This window comes from Thermobia domestica, chromosome 17 (genome assembly GCF_964235325.1).
Source record: "Thermobia domestica chromosome 17, izTheDome1.hap1.1, whole genome shotgun sequence".
Lineage (NCBI taxonomy): Eukaryota > Metazoa > Arthropoda > Insecta > Zygentoma > Lepismatidae > Thermobia > Thermobia domestica.
Window position 1 is genome coordinate 128,668,726 of NC_137470.1, and position 19,800 is coordinate 128,688,525.

A 19,800-nucleotide genomic window follows, 5' to 3' on the forward strand; every position below is an offset into this window, starting at 1 on the left:
TTAATATTATGTATTCTATAATTAATTATCTATGCATTTTATTCTTTGCATGCTGTACTTTGTTGTTAATTATCGTAAAGGATCATAATTTTTGTTGTAACAAAAATCTGGGTTTATTATTATTATTATTATTATTATTATTATTATTATTATTATTATTATTATTATTATTATTATTATTATTATTATTATTATTATTATTATTATTGGGTATATATTATCTCGCGGCACGAACACTACTTTCATTTAATGATTTGATAAAGTGGGTATAAAACATTAAATTAGTTTTTATGGGAATAAACTATATAATGATTTCTCTGTTTCTTAGTTCATACTCTCAACACTTAATAGTAATAATAATAATAATAATAATAATAATAATAATAATAATAATAATAATAATAATAATAATAATAATCATTGTAAATTATGGATTGCGTTTTCCTGGAAAGCAGATGTATCTAACGTATTCGAAATAACGCTATTATAGTAAGTAGTGCAATCCCCATCAGGATCCTGCCGCCTACAGTCAGACAATTTGTCCATGCCGACCAGATGCAACGGTCGGATTGCCGGCGCCGGACACCGGCGTCTTTACGCGCGATTTTCGACCGCGACGAATATTTGCCTTACCGAGCAGTCGGCAAACAGCCGGAAATGAGCATTAAATGTGTCGGTGCCGCCGTCGAAAAGAAGCTGGCATAAAGAGTCGGCAGAGGGTCAGAAAGAGGCCTTTCGGACTGTTTTGCTGACTCTGACGGTCGGTAACAGAGGGCAAAGGGCATTTTATTTTACGATTTTCGACCGCTTGCCGCCTTGGCAAAAGGTCGGCAAATTTGAACAAGTAGATTGTCGTGCCGCCGCGGACGAGTGGCGGCCGCCTCCGGTGGCCTGCCAGCGTTGACGGAGGCAATCCCTCTTTCCTACTGCGACCTCCTGATGGGGATGGCGAACGAGTATTTAGTGGAGGGGTGGGGAATCTGTGCCCTTCAGAATCAAAGTATGGCCTCTTGAAACTGTTCTGGAAAATACTAAGTAATCATTATTTAGTATTTTTATAAGAGGCCTTATAACTCTAAAGGGCGCAGGTTCCTCGCCCTTCGCTTAATGTAATGAGACCTCTTCTTCTCCATCTCCCTCTCTTTCCTGCCATTAAACCCTCTATCACGTCCCTTATGAAGCATCTCCTTTATACCCAGTGTCTCAACCAGTTTCTCTTTCTATTCTTAATAATATCTCATTTTTCTCATCATTTCTAATACATTCTCGTTCGTTTTCAGCTCGACACACTGGCGTCTCTGGTATGTAAAATTTGGGGGGGGGGGCATCAAAAAAAGTGATTTAAATGTTACTACCTAGCCCAACCTGTTTATTAACTTCGATTCCATTTGTTACCTTTCTGATTACCTTCACGGACCTCCTAAGGTATATCAAGAACTCGAATACAATCGTTTCACAGCCTGAATATTATATTCCAAATAAATATAATTATTATTATTTATGTGATATTCTGTCGTTAGTAAATAAATTAAATTAGAATAAAATATTGAATATTTTGTACTTCAAAATATTGGGAGGTACGCGTCCCTCTCGTCTTCCCCCCCCCCCGCCAGAGACGTCCGTGGCTGGACATACCTAATTATTTTCATTCTCCTAAACACCCACATTTCGAAAGCTTCCATTCGTTTTTAATCTTGCTTGCGTAATGTCTATGTTTCTGACCCATACAGTACAGCCGGTATAACAAAATCCAATTTTTCGTACATTTAACAGAACTGAAGAAGAAATTAGTAGAACCGAACCACTTAAATTTCAGCTAGTTTCAAAGAAACAAAAACTAATTATTGCGTGTAAACTAACAGGCTAAAAGGAAAGATGGCTCAGGTATTTAACATTGTTAAATGATTTTCAAGTCTCTGTGGTCCTATTTTCCAAAGTTCTCCTCCCGTGGTTGCTTTTCTGGGTATGTTCTAACATGGGAACCTTCCGAAAATGATAGTTGCAGTGAAAGATATGGCCTATGCCAATTGAAAGAGCTATAACAGAGATGAGCATTCCAAAAAACTTTGCTGCCCATAGCAATAGGTTCAAGAAATATAAGGGGTGGAGGTTCGGGAAACAGCAAGGTTGGACAAGGGGGAAAAGTGCAAATTCCGAAAAAAAAAAAAAGCGGGGCACGGCAAAATACAATGCTGGCAAGTGATGTATAGAAAGAGACTTGCCACAATAGGGAACAAATGGAGGCCACCAGTAGGGTTAACAGTGTCGCCAACTGCAATGAAAAATACATGTTTTGCAAAGAGCACTATATGAATTGAGTGCAATATTCAGTGTCATGTAGAACATAAGATATGGCGTGTATAATCAGTGGTACAATCTAACAAAAGAAAATAGAAAAAACAGAAGTACGAAAAATACGGAAAAGACGAAGTTGGCCATAATGTGCCACATTTGATCACGAGCTGTGCATATTAGAATGAACAAAACGAGAAGCACCGACTATGTAGGAAACCGACGTATCTAGAGTCGAAAAGAAAAACGAGTTCCAAAATTTTCAGCACTGGCCATGAACATCCAGACAAGTCTAATATAGTTAGGCCACTCGCTTCACAAAAAAAAGAAAAAAAAATCCGGCAACAGGCAACACTCGGAATGCATCAATGCTACACTGATTGAGGCAATGCCAAGTCGGGGAACATGAAATGGTTGGGTTGAGCCAACAACCTATAATAGAAGTAAACATTATGCCATGGTTGGGTCGTATATGGGAATATACAGGGTGTCCCACCAAACTTTGTGACCTGAAAGATTTGAGAAAAGAACAAAAATGTGACGGATGCAGTTGTGCAAGAATGTACCAAAGTCAGGGGATGATAAAAGTCTGTGAGAAGCAAGTGCCCCCAGAATCCCCATCATGGGGCCCCAGGAGCCAACTTCAAACTTTCAAATGGCAACAGGGACCGAGTGCTACCTCTCTCGATAGATCATGGAATGTGCAACAACACATATAGGAAACATTTGCTATATGAAGCATGTTTTTCAAAATGGCCGCCAAAAATATATGTTGTCTCTTACCATGGCATCGAACATTGTGATCTCAAATTGCTGCGAAGCGAAAAGAGATGTTGCAAATCCAATTGCACAGGAATGTACTCATGTCGAGGGCCAAGAAAACTTTGTAAGAAGCAAGTTCCCAGGGTCCCCATCATAAGGCTCAAGGGGTCAACCGCAACATTTCAAATGGGAAGGGGGGCGGATGATATTTCTCTGGATAGATACAACACCGCCTATAAGAAACATTTGCCATATGAAGCACGGGTTTCAAAATGTCCGCCAAAAATGCACGTTGTTCTTGTCACCGAGCAGATATTTTTGGCGGCCATTTTGAAATCCCATATAGTAAATATTTCTGATATGCGTTGTTGCATATTCCATGATTTATCGAAAGAAATATAACTCGACCGATGGTGCTATTTGAAAGTTTGAAGTTGGCCCCTGGGACCCTATGATGGGGGACTTGGGGGCACTTTCGTCTCACAGAAGTTTCTCGGCCGCTGACATCGGTACATTCCTGTACAACTGGATGTGTCACATTTTTTTTCCCTTTGAAACTATTTCAGTCGCAGAGTTAGGTGGGACACTCTGGATATATCATATAGGCGGTGATAGTACTGCAGAAAGCAACACACAGCAGATCAAGCCTTTGATTATGATTGCTTTCTACTGGTGTGGATATGTGATAGAAAAACCACCAAAGGTTCCGACACCTCTAGAGTACTGTTTCGAGACATTCACAGGCGATCATTGTATCATGTATGACGGATTGGCAGTATTCCGCTGTGATCACTGCAAATGCATCTTCTGTTTGGACCATTGTCTCATCGAACAATTGCACGTACAATGTGGACGAGCATGTACAAATGATGCGAAGGCTAATGCCTCTTGCCGGAATTTTCTTTTTGTGAAGCGAGTGGCCTAACTATATTAGAATTGTCTGGATTTTCATGGCCAGTGCTGCCAACTTTGGAACTCGTTTTTCTTTTGGACTCTAGGTACGTCGGTTTCCTGCATAGTTGGTGCTTCTTGTTTTGTTCATTCTAATATGCACAGCTCGTGATCAAATGTGGCACATTATGGCCAACTTCGTCTTTTCCGTATTTTTCGTACTTCTGTTTTTTCTATTCTCTTTTGTTAGATTGTACCACTGATTATACACGTCATATCTTATGTTCTACATGACAGGTTGACAATGAATATTTCACTCACTTCATATAGTGCTCTTTGCAAAACATGTATTTTTCATTGCAGTTGGCGACACTGTTAACCCTACTGGTGGTCTTCATTTGCTCCCTATTGTGGCAAGTCTCTTTCTATACATCACTTGCCAGCATTGTATTTTGCCGTGCCCCCCTTTTTTTTCTTTTTTGCGGAATTTGCACTTTTCCCCCTTGTCCAACCTTGCTGTTTCCCGAACTTCCACCACTTATATTTCTTGAACCTATTGCTATGAGCAGCTAATTTTTTTGGAATGCTCATCTCTGTTATAGCTCTTTCAATTGGCATAGGCCACATCTTTCACTGCAACTATCATTTTCGGAAGATTCCCTTGTAAGTAAAAGAAAAAGCGCGGACGTGGAAGCCAGAGTTGGCGTGGGTCAACGAAAACTTGACCCACGACCCACTGACCCATCACCCACCGTGACCCACGACCCACTGACCCACCACCCACCATGACCCACTCTGACCCACGACCCACCATGACCCACCACCCGCCGTGACACATTCTGACCCACCACCCACTGTGACCCACCATGACCCACCACCCACGGTGACCCACTCTGACCCACCACCCAGAGTGACCCACCGTGACCCACCACCCACGGTGACCCACTCTGACCCACCATGAACCATTCTCATCCATTTTGACCTACTCTGACTCACCAAAATCCATCTTCATCAACTCTGAACACGATCCACGGACTCTTCTGAACTGACTAAAGAGTTTGCACTTGTAATAAAACAAGAATGTGAAATTGTCACTATTCGGAGTTTGAATTTCTAGTCAATCCCTCAAACACCACTCTGTTACAATAACGGTGGATCTGACCTTTACGATATAAAATCTGAAAGTATTTGTCAGTGAGGAAATTGAAACAGTTCGAGGTGGGGGGAAATTAGTGTGTGCCTAAAATATACTTGTACTAAGAGAGTATTCTTGCAAGTGTTAATTTCTAAACGCATTCCACAAGAAACTTCTATTCGCAGGAAAATACTCCTGTACAATATGGAAAAGGTTATGGTTTCTCAGTTCACAGTATTTTCTCACAAAAGACTTGAAAAATCAGTTGTTCATAGGATATAAAGGTGCTCGGGTACCCTCTGTGAGAGCATCTCCATAAAGTATGCTCATAATTGTAATTTGTGTAATCACTAAAACACCACGTTAAATTTAACTTACAAATATGCATAATTGCAATTATTATGAATATTTATTCAAAGTAGTTTTCCTAAAGCAAAGAAGAGACTTACTAAAAATTACGTACAAAGTTGAATAACACAAATAAGCCATTAGTAATACAAGTATACATTTTCCATAACTCGTAATTTTCCACCTTAAAACAAATCTGAAATCGGATTTATTTCCTGTTGGTAACTTTTTGGCGGTAAATCATCCGCAGTGGAATGATGTCTATCATTCAGCCAAGAAATAACTAGCTCATCTACTTTGAGCATGTCTAGCGGTGGGCCATTAACATTGATGAGCAACATGTTAGACAATATTTGAGCACTTAGGCTATTTATAATATCAGTCATCTGTAAATTCATAAGGGGAAATCCCCTTTCGCACTCTGTCGTGGATTGCCCTGTTTCTGATTTTTTTCTTAAATAACATCGATCGTTTTCGATCATTTTTACAAACCAACTCACTACCAATTTTCCATATATAGAAAGTGCCCCCCCCCCACCTTAAAGGAGAATTTTAAAAAGATGCTAGGACACATCCTGTTTATTTTCAATAAAGAGTTAATACACTGAATTTCAGCACCGTAAGTTTAACGGCTTGCGAGATACTCATTTTTTTCGCAAAAATTCGGATCCTCGCTACCTCCTTAGGATATTATGCAATATAATAAAAGCAATATAACAACCCAATTTGGATTATGGCCTAACTGTATACCAAAAGTAATTTCATTTGACTTTGCAATTTGACCGTTATGATCAGGCACACATAGTTACATTCAATTTTTATGTAATAATTTATATATTACAGTGATTCAAAAATGTATTTTTTTCCAGTAGTTAGCTCTAAAAACCCACAGGTCTCGAAAGCCAAGTTGTAGTTTAAGTCCTATTGCTATTATTACAATTAAAAATATCAATATCCAAAAGTGCCTGAAGTTCTTTTTTCACTTGATTAGATATACTCACCTCAGGTAAATAGACAGAAACAAATGGAAAAGGAAGGGAAAAGAAGATGTTGAAAGTAAAACGGAGACAAATTTAAAGTCTTCAGAAGATACTGTCTGCAATGCAGTGAGCAGAGAGGGTCGGTAGATCATACTGAGTCGGTGGGTCGAAGTGGGTGGTGGGTCGCAGTGGGTCACGGTGGGTGGTGGGTCGCAGTAGGTCATATGCTGTTGACCCACGACCCACTGACCCACTCAGAAAACTTGACCCACTGACCCACTCCACCTCCGGTGGAAGCCTCACAAACCGATTGGGAGAAACCATTACACGTGAATGAGGCGTACAAACTCTTCTCCCTAACACGGTGGCAACATCGCTTTTCTGAATCAGCTGCCGGATGTTTGATGTTACGGTACTTTCTGTCCCTTCTTGTTTACATCCCACTCGCAACGGATTTTTCTAAGCTTCGTCAATACCTACGTAATACTGTTATTTGATGATGGTTACGGTACTTGAACACCATTGTAAGAGAAACCGTTTGATGAACACTAAATGCCAATTACCGTACTTCAACAATAGTAGATAAACTATGCAATTATGTTACTACATATTCTCTCATAGAAAATCTGCTTTCTCGTTGGTCATTCTGGGATTCATCATATTATTTTTGCTGTTCTGATTCGCTTGTTGTTTGTTTGTTTCTCAAAGTTTGATCTTCCTTTCTTAGCATTAAGGCTATATGGTACGTGGCTTTACAGTTTAAGATGGAAACCGAACCACCGCAATCCACTAAATGCTCTCCCAACGAGAATCGAACTTGGGACCACGCGCACTAAAAGCGTGTGTGCTAACGACTAAACCGGGAGGAAGAGCTGATCTGATTTCTCTTCGCCACTTGGTCGAAAAGGTGTAAAAATCTTTTTCAGCCCAGCCATTCTGAATGGGGTTTTCTTGGGTTTTCCTCATTCACACAGGGGTGTGGTCTCAGGTAGTTTCCTTCCTTCTCTTACCCCGGAGATTGTGCGCACCGAGGGACGTCATTCCTCAAGACGTGATGCGCTAACATGGCCGTAGACGCCGAAGGCCCAGAAATCTAAATCCTGAGTCCTAAAATCCTGATTTCCCTTTGGATAATGTAAGGAATAGGATAGACAAACAAGTGAACAGTTACACCAGGTCAGCTGAGGAGGAGTGTGATATGATGCACTAAAAATGTTGAATTCTGGGAGGAGACTTCAAGTGTAATATGATGTGTCTATGATGGGCTAAAGACGACTCTGATTGTTTCTTATGAATACATAGTTGAAACTTATGGAAATATCAGTGGAAGCCACTCTGTAGACTATTGTTATTTGAAAGGCATAGTGATAATATTTTCTTAATTTTATTAGTTATTCTTTTCATGATACCATATGAGGCAGTGGCAGCGCTACAGGGGGGCGAGGAGGGGCGACCACCACCCTAATATTTTTTCTCGACCCACCTTCGCGCCCCCCCCCCCCCCATTTTTCTATGTACAATCGGTGAACTCATGATTGCGAACTGCTGCCGTAGAATTTGCTACTGAAATCTATTTGACATTGAAATCTTTGTTGTTCATTGACATGTTTACATATATAGAAGTTACTTTTGTTCATCAACGCATTATTTAATGCTGGTTCTGATCCCTAATTAACTAAGCTCTTCTGAGTACGGCTAACCACTGAGTATTTCCATGTTTTGTGTTAAACATTTTACAATCTCTTTGTACTTCCCGTCTATTGATAACTATTTATAAACTGCAGTCATATATGTGTTATAAAGTTAAATAACATAAACACAAACACTTTATATCTCTACAAATAACAGAATTTCATATATTTTTTTAATAGCAAAAAGAATCATGTAGATATTTGTTATATTAAAAGTTACACCGGAACTCACTTAATATTAAAAGCATATTGAAAGTTGTTTCGTAAAACGAGATGAACAGACCTTGTAAGTACGCTACCCACAAGCGTAAATCTGTGCAGTCAGAAATAAATTAAATTGGCAGAAGCTCAGAATTAAATAATAATAATAATAATAATAATAATAATAATAATAATAATAATAATAATAATAATAATAATAATAATAATAATAATAATAATAATAATAATCGTCATCTTCATCATCATAATCATCAAAGCAAAACAAGTGTGCTTGCCTCGCCTCCTCTTTTGCCCCCTACCAGGGTTGCCAACTTTTCCTAAGGAAAAATCGTGACGGGACAATCGATGTTGGAGTTCCCCTTTTTCCCAGGTGACGACTACAGGTACGGCGAGTCGTTGAAAACAATGTAAATAATCAGCCGAATAACACGAACCTGAATCAATGTTGCACCTTATTTTTTATTTTTTTTATTTTATTATTTTTTTTTATTTTCCTGCATGGAATATACTATCATCATAATCGGCTGAATTATCAACTCAAAACAATTAGGGAAATACTATAAATTAAAGACGAGCTGCTAACTATTTTTTCCTGAGTCAAATTAAGACACAAATTTGTTAAATTGATTCTATACATAAAACTATGCGTGTAAAAGAATAAGTTAATTCTTTTATACAAATAGCCCAGTAAAATATTAATTAACTTTGAAAATCGATAAATCGGGACAATATGCGTCCCGACGAGTGTCCGGTCGGGACACGGGACAAATAAGTCAGAAATCGGTACAGTCTGATAGAATCGGGACGGTTGGGAACCCTGTCCCCTACTATTAAAAAGCCTAGTGCCGCCACTGATATGAGAAACACTTAATGTTTCCACTAGTAATATTTTTGTATGTGATAGTTGAATGATTTCAAATTCTAGCAATTTTGTTCATAATTAAAGGCAAGATAGCTACATACATTTATAGCACACATTCCAAACGTCAAATATTTGAATAAATTAAATAAGTTTTAAATTTTGTCCAGATTAAATAAAACACATTTAATTTTTCTACCCAGACGATTCTAATAAATGACTACTATATTGCTTCAAACTTTGAGAACAATTAGTTCGGCCTAGAGCTCTAACGATGAAAAATCTTTGACAATGTGAGCTAAATAGGTATTTACATGTAGATATGAATCTGACCTGGATATGAAACAAAAAGACAGGACAAAATGACTGTCGAATAAATACCTGAGTCTTAAGCTCAAAGTTAAAAAAAAAAATAATCTTATAATTTGAAAGAATCTTTACTTTAGAAAATTGGTATTTTATGATTTTATATACCACATAGTGCAACTCAAGCATAACCGCACCAATAATACGTTAATACTTATTTATAATAAGAATTCAATAGTTTAAATACTTCAACTTAAAACAGGCAACTCGTTTCATGTTCATGTTCATGTTCATGTTCATGTCCATGTCACTTCAGTTACAATATGCACTGTAAGTATTGAAACTACTAATAATTTGATACAATTTTTGACATTATAACAATGTCAGTGATATTGTTGTTTAAGCTTCTATTTCTCCCTGCTGTTGCTTCTAATTGTGGACTTATTAAAGAACAGACTCTACATGCCTCTTTCGCCTTGTGTCTCTCTGTACCTTCGTTGAAATTTTTAGAGCATTTTTCTCCCTCTCTTATTCGACTTACGTAGCCCCGAATTTTCACGACGAAGATGGTTGATTAAAGTGCGTCTTTGTGCCTCTCATTATGAGGGGAGCTTATTTATAGTGAGCCTTTAGTTTCTCACTTTTCGGGGTGCTTATTGAAAGTAAGTCCTTTCGCGTCTCACTAGTCACTGTGTTTATTTAAACTGAGTCACATCGCCTCTCACTACGTCAGAACTTCATTTATCCTCAATTCTCATAATTATGAATTTATCGAGAAAACGTTTTACAGTAACGATATTCAGAAAAAAAAGTGTGTGACGTATAAACATCGTTTACAACACTCACCTTATTACGGAAATAGCTGTAAACAAATCACAAAATGCTGCAGGATCTTTGAAACAAAATGTTACGGGATTTTCAAACGCGTGTTTTTTTTTTTTTTTTCAAAAAATCGCTTTTGTACAACGCATACCTAATAAGATTTGCAAATGTGGAAGAAGAAAACTGATTATGAATCAGTGATTAAATATTTATTATATTATTAGGGAGATGTAAATTTATGTTATAGTTGTAGAGGAGGACAATGTCAGAAAAGTGTCTCAAGAAGTTTTTCTACGGCCTAAAGAAGAACAAATCAAGAGGCTGAGTCCTACCAGTTGTTCCTGCAGTAAGGGTTTCTATTTTGAGGTACTCTTTTGTTCTTAAAATAGGTTCTAAAGTTGGTAAATTGTAATCACCCCACGAATCAAATAACAAAGTGGACTTTGCATTAGACGTTGGGAGAAAAGCTTCAAGAAACCATTATCTCAGAAGACTTGTTAATTTTCCCTAACTTGATGCTTTCACAAGGACATTTTCAAATTTAAGGAGTTGTTTTGGATTATAATAAGAGGTGGAGAGGTGAGAGGACTCACTGTAAATAAGCACCCCTAATAGTGAAAGGCTCAGAGACGCGCTCTAAACAAGCATCCCGTTACATGGATGTATTTTTAGTTTATTGCCCCTTTTCAGCAGCAAGGCTACACGAGACCTGATCATGCAGATTAATGATGGATCCGAAGCACATGACTTCCCGTTGGGAACCGAACCCTCGATGACTGTGAACAATGGAAAGTGGCATTAGAAACTGTTTCGTACAAATAAAAATTACATGCCAAAGGCGCTGCCTCTAACCACTTAGCCATAAAAGAACTTCCTAAATAATTATCAAAATGAAATCTTTTTCTTTCTTTCTGTTTTTTTTTGTTTTGTTTTGTTTTTTGTTTTACTGGACTTACACGTTTCCAGAGTGGAAAACAAACTATGATTTTTAAAAATCGAGGGAAAATGAAACATGTAGTTACAAGGTGGATCCACGACGCACATAGCTTCAATGAGAATTGAAGTAGTATTTTCTTAATGCTAACTGATTTATTGATTTTCCAGCAGTATTACAATGTCTTGCTCGTTGTAAAAATGTTCAGAATTTTCAAGTAATGATGTGAATTCAATTTAATGTTGGTTGTTTAGTATAGTTAGTACTGATAATGGGAATAACTGGTTTCAAATACAGTATACTAAAAGGGAAAGGAAATGAAATCTTTGAGTTTTACGTCCTACGATTATGCCGGTTAGGCTAAAGGAGACGTTGATGATGAGTAATGAATGAAATGGTGGAATGAAAAAAAGTGGGAGCAAACGGAAGATCCCCGAGAAAACCCACGTACACAGTGTTTGTCCACAAGAAAGTCCACTTGGCGGGGGCTGAGATCGAACACGGGACCCCAAACACCAGAGGTGAACGCTCTACCACTGAGCCACCGCGGCCCTATACTAAAAGGAAAAATGAAATGAAATAAAATCTTTGAATGTTATGTCCCACACTTATGCCTGCTACACTAAAGTTGAAAAAGTATATGAAGAAACTCGAAGGAGGAGAAAACTCATGCAGACAGAGTTTGTTCACCACAAAGTCTACCTGACGGAAGCAGGGATCTCACTTATCAGAGGTGAACGCTCTACAACTGAACCACCGCCACCCCATACATTGTCATTTGAAATCAGGTTCTTCATTAGCTGAATGAATAATTAGCTTACTTCTTTGGTTTTGAAGTTTCGGATTCGATTCCCGCTGACTATGTATTGAAATGAAATATTTAGTTTAACATCACCGATTATGCACCGATGCTAAAGGAGACGGTGACGGTTTTATGTAGCTTCGTTTCTTTAATAAAAAGCTCTTGAAAAAGTATATGAAGAAACTGGGGGAGGCGGAAACGGGAAAACTCCAAGAAAACTTGTGCGGACAGAGTTTGTCCACCACAAACATATTTGGCCAAGGATTGAACCCGGGATCCCAACCATTTAAGGTGAAGTATACTTAAATAACTAGTTTGAAATATGTATTCGTGGAAACGGATGGAAGAAAAGCAGGTTATAAGTTGTATGTTAAGTCTCATTCTAACATTTAATTGATGAAAACCTAGCTTGTTTTTTTTTCCTTTTTTTTTTGAACTGTAGGGACGCTTGCACGTAAGGTGAAAAGAGTCTTATTTATTTAACATATTAAATGTCTATTTGACATAGCATTTGAATGGTAGGACTGAGGAAAACTTCAGTTAAGATAGGCAATGGTAGTGCTGATGGTGTTGAGTTTAGCGTCCTTTTACCAACAAGACTTTATGAGACGTGACCCTACAGCTTAACATGGACTGAACCACATGACATCCAGCCGCGAATCGAACCCTGTTAATTGACTTGTATTGTTAGCAGATTCACTTGCCGTATGAAGCTATGCTTAAGGTTCTTTCGTTTTTTATTAAAATTATTTCCCTCCTTTTCACGGATCTCTTTCAATTTTTGCTAATTCGCATGTGGAAGCTCTGAACAAATTAATTTGTGATCGTATTAAAAAGTGTTTCAAAAATATTTAAAAAGTGTGAACCGATAAAAAGTCCCGAAAATACTAAAAAATGTGATAGTATGAAGAAGTCCCTGTTAATTTATTTCTTCTCCAACGTATCTTTTATTCTCGTAATTTTATTCGATGAGCACTTTCAGTGTGAACATTTTAAGAGCTTCTTGTTAAAAAATGGAAAGAGGAATTAGAAACTGTTTCGTACGAATAAAAATTACACGTCAAAAGCTTGTAGGCTTACTGCTTAGCTACGGAGGAACTCTGATGTTGTTTGGAATTATCCTGAATGCTTTACCACTTAAGGTTACTGTGCCCACCCCCTTGTCCGAGCACTTCGCCTTTTCGCCACCAGATGCTCACTTTTTCATTTAGCAATCACTGTTGGTACCTCTACTGGGAAGAACTGAAAGATCGTACCGCTCAGTTTAAATGTGTCCAGGATATCCACAATTGAAGTGGGCGGGGAGAGGAATCCAACAGTTTTTTTTTCTTCGTGCACCTGCAGTCAGTCAGAGTCTATTTTTACAAGCCGTGTTGTCCAGCCGCAGGGCAAAATCTCAACCATTGACGGGTAACAGAAATCTTTTCTTTTTGCAGGTAGGAATAGTTTTTTTTGTACGAAAAACGTGAATTAGGTTGTAGAGAACTTCATTCGCATTGCGTTGACAAATTTTCTTTCGTCCATTTATCACATGAAGCTCTTTTCTTTTCTTTTTTTTTCTATTATTACCAGAATATGAGATAAAAAACCTAAATGGTTCTTTGTATACAGAAAACAAACAATACCAATATTTTCTTACATATCAGTATTATGATTTTTTTCCTGAAGTGTATGATGCTTGAAAAATGGACAGAATGAATTTTGACTTTTCTATTTGTCCCTATCCTTCTGAGTAGAGAGAATGCTGCGGCGCAATTAAAGGGCATGCGGCGCAACATTAAGAGGCCCAGAACAGAAAGAGGCCCATTTCAGCTTCGAAGTTAAACTTTATAACGTTAGGATGTTAAAAATTATGTGATGTTCCAACTATATCTCATTTTTAGCTGTGAAGACGGTAACACCTGAGCGATTATTTAGTAAATGCCAACAAAACTTATGCTGACCAGCGAAAACATTATGACCACTCGCTACTTTTTGAACGAAATCATTGTGCAGAGATAATAGTCCTTGAGCCAGAAGGGGTGTCTGGTTTCATCTCGAGGGAGTAAATGCCACCCGCATTTCTGAGTAGCTAATATTCTGAACTTTCAGATTTGGCATGATACTTTTCTGAAAGCGGTAGCTTTCAGGGGGTAAACCCCCCAATTTAGAATCTTACAGTCATTTTTTACTTAGCTCAGTGGTCTTTTGAAATACCTATATATCTGTCCACTTTAGTCATAGAACAATGAGTTATACCTCGTTTGATTTGGAATTAAATAGGCTTTAAAGTGATGTAACACACTTACCTATAGTACTGACGAAAGGGAAGTAATAAGGGAAAAATTAAGAAAAATTCCCTAAAAATTCCCTTTTTACCTTTTTCTTCTCTTATTACGTGGCAACACTGCATGAGGAGTAAAGGACACCTATATTTCAGAGTAGCGAATACTATAAGCTTTCATATATGGTATGATACTTCACTGTGGGTGGTAGCTTTCAGTTGCTAAAACCCCCTTTTTAGATTTCTAATGAATATGGTAACGAAATCCCGTGGTCTTTCGAAATTCCTCTAACTATGTTCGTTATGATCACAGAAGTAAAAATTACGTCTCTTTAATTTTATAATTATATAGGCTTTTAGATGATTAATACAGTTTTCAATAGTACTGACGAAAGGGAAGTAATGAGGGAAAAATTAAGAAAAATTCCCTAAAAATTCCCTTTTTACCATTTTCTTCTCTTATTACGTGGCAACACTGCATGAGGAGTGAAAAACTCCTATATTTCAGAGTAGCCAATACTATAAGCTTTCAGATATGGTATGATACTTGCCTGTGGGCGGTAGCTTTAAAGGAATAAAACCCCCTTTTCAGATTCTTTAGTCCTTGAGAGGCAGAAAATTTAGTAATGATTTCGAGAAAAGTTGATGTAAAAAAAAAAAAAACTGTAATAAGTTTTCTGATCCTTGTTTTATATAATTGAATAACTGACCATGAAAGATCAGAAAATTCTAAAGTTTCTGTAGGGAAAGAGAAGCGGAGGCAGGAAGTATGTCTTTCAGTTTCAGTTTTTTTTTTTTTTTTTCACAGACCGTTCGTAAATTGCTTGATGTTTGAAGTGAACTGAATGGTGCAAGAGAATAGATCTATATGCTTTATAAACATTTCGAAAACATAATATTTTAACTTTGAAAATATTTTGATTGTAAAATATCATGGCGGTATGTAAGTTAAAGAGAAGTTCGTAACTCAGTATGGTAATGTTTACTGCATCATTAGAAATATTCTTCACATATCAAGATCTAAATGACATTCTATTTACATTACATTAGTTATGTTGATCATGATTCAAATATGCCATGAAAATAATAATCACATAAAAAAATAGGCGTGTCTTGTGATATAGTTTGTAGCCAATTGCATATTCACAGTATTTGTTGAATACTTATATCCTTTATTTTGATTCATTCATCTTCATCTGAGTCTACAAATTCGTCTAACAATTCAGATATTTCTTCATCTTGATAATTGGCACGTGTTTGGATTTTTCACATATCAGTACACTTTAATTCATGTTTCATGCATTCACAATCGGATGACACACAGTTCTTAGCACACGTACACGACAACAGCTCCATCACTTCTTCTGGTACAGGCCGACAATCCATCCAATCGATGTCAAGCTCACCCGATGCGTTTGTCCTCCAGCCATGAAGATTGGGACTTGGTATGTCAGGATTCGCTTCCAGTGCTTTCTTCCAAATGGTTGCTTGGTAGTTAGCTCTCTGGATATGTTTCTCAAGAGCCTTCTTGCATGGTGGTAGCAGATGGAATTCAACTAAACCTTTCTTTGCACAGAACAGCGAGTACCTTAATTCATTTACAGAGTTCACATTTTGACCATACAACCTACAAACGAACTTTTCTACTATATCCATCGTCTCTTTCTTGGGTTCAAAACTTTCTGACAGTTCCTTCAGTGCCTGTACAAACTCTCCCTTTTTAAAAAGTGTAAAAGCTTTACACTTTCTCTTACCAGCAAAAGCACTCACTGTATCACAGCCTGGTTAGATGTTTCACTCTTCAGGAAAATATGTCCTCTATGCTTTGTTAGTTCGTCAAAGGTGCTCAGTACTTTGACTGCAACATCTGTATCTTCACTGTTGATTATAATGGTAGAGCTGCCTGATCTAAGAGCATGAAACGCATGAAGCAAAAGTCTTGTGTCTGCTTCCTCCTGTGAAGACCATAATTCTGGAATGTTTGTCACTGGTAATGTTGAAGACAGTTGACAGCACTCCTTCTCGCATGTTAAAAACACAATTTTGTTACCCAGTTTTTGAGTATACTTTGAAAGCTGCCATTCTTTCCACAGAAAGTGAATGAGCTCACATCTGTTATTAGTGTTGCTCAAGAACTTTCTCCAGTTTCTGACTGGATGTCCAGCCATGATGTTTTGAATATACATACTGTCCTCAGAGACCCTCCGCATTCTTTCTGCATTTTTATAGACCTACTTTCATAGGTATCAAATATGATATCAACACGAGGGTAACGACCAGAATCAAGTAATATTTTTGAAAGTAACTTTTCTGCTATGAGGCTAAATGTTTTAGGTACTTCCATTAATTTGTGCACCTGGCTCATTGCGTCAACAATGTATGATGAAGTCTCTTCCGGTATTGTTTCTGACTCGCAGTTTCTACTTAACATATGCATCAGCTTTGACTTGACGGTTTTCCTAATAGTTCCCTTTGGCGTTGCCAGAGACCAAGGTAATGGTCCAAGAGGATAAACAAGCACTTCCCTCACGTTCAGATTCCTTTTTTAAACTATTATATCCATCTGGGCAAAAATACCCCTGCCTGCTTTCAGAATAACGTCTCTCCCTTTAACTTTAATAGTTTTACTTTTCTTTGAATGGGCAAACGTCTTTAATCCTTGCTTACGCATTGGAGCGTGGAATGCCCCTGGCTGCACACCTTTCTGGAGGCGTTGCTCTTTAAAGTTCTTATATGCTTTCTCACCTTTCTCATAAGCATTAAGTAAGTCGTTTGTGATGTCTACAGAAACCACCATACCAGAAGATATATTTAGCAGATTAGATTCCTTGAAAGGATTTGTCCATTCCTTCGTCAATATCTCAACCATCGACGAAACATTTTTTTCATCCTTCTTGATTCTCGATGGTGAAAGGTCGTGATGAGTGATTTTACTTTTTAGCGAAGAATTTATGGCTTCTCTAAGGATACGTAGAAATTCTGCCCTTACATCTGAAACTAAATAGTACCTTTCAACAGCAGCCTGCCTGGTGCCAGTTTGCACGGTCAGTTTAACGTACCATGATTATGTTCTTTAGGGTAAGAGAGATGGATAATGGTAACAAATGAATGCCATTCAAAACATGATGCACAAGAGATGTATACTTTACCAATGAGACATTGCAGTGTGCAAAAAGTTTGAATTCAGTAAACTCCGTGATTTTTCGAAACATGTGCCTACGCAATCAGGATCCTGGTGCCTACAGTCTCACAATTTGTCCATGCCGACCAGATACCCTTTCCGACTGTTTTGCCGACTCTGACGGTCGTCAACAGTCGACAAAGAGTCGGCAGAGAGCATTTTATTTTACGATTTTCGACCGCTTGCCGCCTCTGCAAAACGTCGGCAACTTTGAACAAGTAGATCATCGTACCGCTACGGACGGGTGCCGTCTGCCTCCGGCGACCTGCCACCGTCGACTGTGGCAATCCCTCTTTCCGACGGCGACTTCCTGATGCGGTATCTTTCTCGATAACAATTTGATAGTTGACACTGTAATTTTTGGTATTGAAAACTGGTAATTTTAGTATTTGTGAATAATGGAAGTAACTTGTTACGAGAGAATAAAAGATAGGAAAAGAATTCGTCATGGCAATATTCAGCTACGGCTAACGTGCTGACAATTCTTTGGAAAACTATTAGGACCAATTCCAAGTTTTGTCTATCTTTTCTGTTTTGAAGACTAATTAAGTGATAAGTAACCACTCCAAAAGTTACACGTGATATACATTGTACGTCATAATGTTAAAGCTACTAAATATCAACAAGATGAATGGTCTCAAGAACTTGAATTCAGAAGGTATACTTGAAATGAAATTTTTGTTTCTAACAGGCATGAAGAACTCCTAAGACAAGTGGATAAATGAATGAAATGAAATGAGGGAAGACATAAGTGTAGGGATATGAATCAGAAACCATCACATCAGAGATGTGTAACGTATTACATATACATATAAAGATATTTGAATAAGTATTAGTTCTTTGAATGTACAGCATATATGTTCAAGAAAGAAAAGAAAACAGGTAAATAGGAGATATACCACACTTTATCCGTAAAAATAAATACCAATTTCATGAAACAATTATTCGTACCTGAGAAGAAGGAGGGAGAGGGTGATGTTGGAAATTTTATAATTTGCACAGTTTACTAAGATATTGTTAGGAATTAGATTTTTAAAAAATTCATTTTCGCTATCTAAGGATATGTTAGCTATGAAGGTCTCAGTATCTATTTATCGATAAAAAGTGTACTGTGCTGTGATCGATATTAGCATTTTGAGATTTATCGAGTGTACATAAGAATTTGCGTGTTTGCAGCAAATGCAAAATGGTTGGGTTGGGCATCAAGTGCAAGATGAATCCGTAACCACTAAAGACAGGAAGCATTCTCGTGGTCCTTAACCCTTAACGAGTTTTTGTTACCATCTGATCTTGCCTATTGTGTTTGAACAGTATTATTTTCATGCATTGTTCGTTGTGGTTATCTGTGTAGATAATTTTCTGCGACAATAGGACAGCTATTGCCTCCTGGTGACAAATCTGCTGAATTTTACGCGGGAAATAGTGTGTGGATATATTGTTTTGCAAGCAGTGCGGGAAGCAGAATGTATACAAACTAGTAAAATGAGGGATAGATAGACCTAAGCATGCTCAAAGTATAAAAATGGGTATTAGTAATGCCTGAACCTACTTAAAGTGGGAAGATAACCATTAGGGAGACCTAAGTATGGTCAAAAGTAAGATAATGATGAATAGACGCAGCTTATGATGTTCAAAGTTGGGGGAAATGACAAATGCAAAGACCTACGTATAGGAGAATCTAGTAGATAACAATTAGAAAAGGCCTCTCCCTTAACTTTTAAAATGTTTTATACTACACTATATGTGGGATACTCTTTATTATAACGAGAAAGAATTAAAGTATAACATTACTGATTCAGCATGTAATGTGAATTCAACCTGCGACAATATATGCACTGAAAAATAATTAGGTGGATATAGTGAAAATCTTTTCAATTATGTGGTATCAAAAATGTTAGTATTCTGATGAGAAGATATATTATAGATCTTAGAAAAGTAGTCCTAAACTGAACATAAGAATACAAGTACAGTCCATAATCATAAAAAGAATGTAGCCTACAGGTAATACAAAATAAAAACTGGGAGCTTCAGGTTCAAATGTTTTTTCATTTATCATTCCGTACTTGTTTAAACCTGCTTTAAGTTGGCGTTCCAAATAAAACAGTAAAAGATACGGTGAAAGTTTTACAATGAGGTCACTAAAAAAACTTTATAACTGCCTCGGTTAAGAAGAAGAAAAGTTCTATTTGCGACTGTGTGTTTCATGCACTGTGCTAATCTCACTTCGTACTGTTTTATATATATACTTAAAAATAAAAAGAGGACAATATTTTCAAAATGTGTTTCAATAGAGGGATCTTCTTTTTGTTGGT